This window comes from Perkinsus marinus, assembly GCF_000006405.1.
Source record: "Perkinsus marinus ATCC 50983 genomic scaffold scf_1104296967330, whole genome shotgun sequence".
Taxonomy (NCBI): domain Eukaryota; phylum Perkinsozoa; order Perkinsida; family Perkinsidae; genus Perkinsus; species Perkinsus marinus.
In genome coordinates, this window is record NW_003203602.1 from 1 (window position 1) to 942 (window position 942).

At 52.0% G+C, this 942-nt stretch overlaps 1 non-coding gene across 1 annotated transcript; it reads right to left on the minus strand.

Moving 5' to 3' along the window:
- Window positions 1-783: 783 nt before the first annotated feature.
- On the minus strand, window positions 784-865 carry Pmar_PMAR012729. The gene has a single exon. It is a non-coding gene; the product is annotated as a tRNA-Ser (tRNA).
- Between the last annotated feature and the right edge of the window lie 77 nt (window positions 866-942).

Consider the following 942-nt stretch of genomic DNA (forward strand, 5'->3'; position numbering starts at 1 on the left):
AACCGAAACCCGAAACCCGAAACCCGAAACCCGAAACCCGAAACCCGAAACCCGAAACCCGAAACCCGAAACCCGAAACCCGAAACCCGAAACCCGAAACCCGAACCGCAATACGGTGACACGCCTCTCTTCATGTTTCCTTGTGCGTAACCATTAGTCCCTCTTGTATTACCACTCCTGGCGGAAAATATCTTGGATCCGTACATCACGTGTCGTTGTGAGATATCAAAAAGTGAGTTGATGGCAACTTCCACAGGCGTGCGAGGTGAGGCCCGGATGGAGTTGTATTAGTTGTGCATAAGTGAGTCCTTGCACCAGATGGTGGTTGTTCGAATCGTAATGTACAACCGCATGGTGATCTTGGGTTGAGTGAATGCGAGTCCTTGTGCATCGGAGCCGTGACGGCTCAGCCGTCCCCGCTACCCCTCTGCGCAATGTTGAGCTTATGAGTCTGATGTCATATAGCTTATGAGATACCTGGCGACTGGCTTTTCCAGGCTAATTACCCTTGTCCAAGGGGGGTGGGGTGCGTCATACGAGCCGGTGGATTATCCGGTGTAGGCTTCGCTTTCCAGGTGAAACGTAGTGAAGTAGCATGGTGTAAGCCTTGACCCAGGTTGTGGACACAGTATGCCCACAGTGACTTACGTGGATCCAAATTACAGTCACGTCGGGTGGATAAGATCCTCGTCGTAGCATGGATCTGATTGCAAGATGTGAGGACGGTGTTCCCAAGTTGTGAGTGCGACGAATCCCTGCAGCAGGATACTAAAAATAAGTTTCCGACAGCGGCAGGATTCGAACCTGCGCGGGCAGAGCCCAGTGGATTTCTAGTCCACCTCCTTAACCACTCGGACACGCTGTCTGCGACGACGCTGGGTATCCTAGTCTTCCGATGTAACCTATCCTGGATCGCTCGCTAATATCCTGTTTGCTAGAACG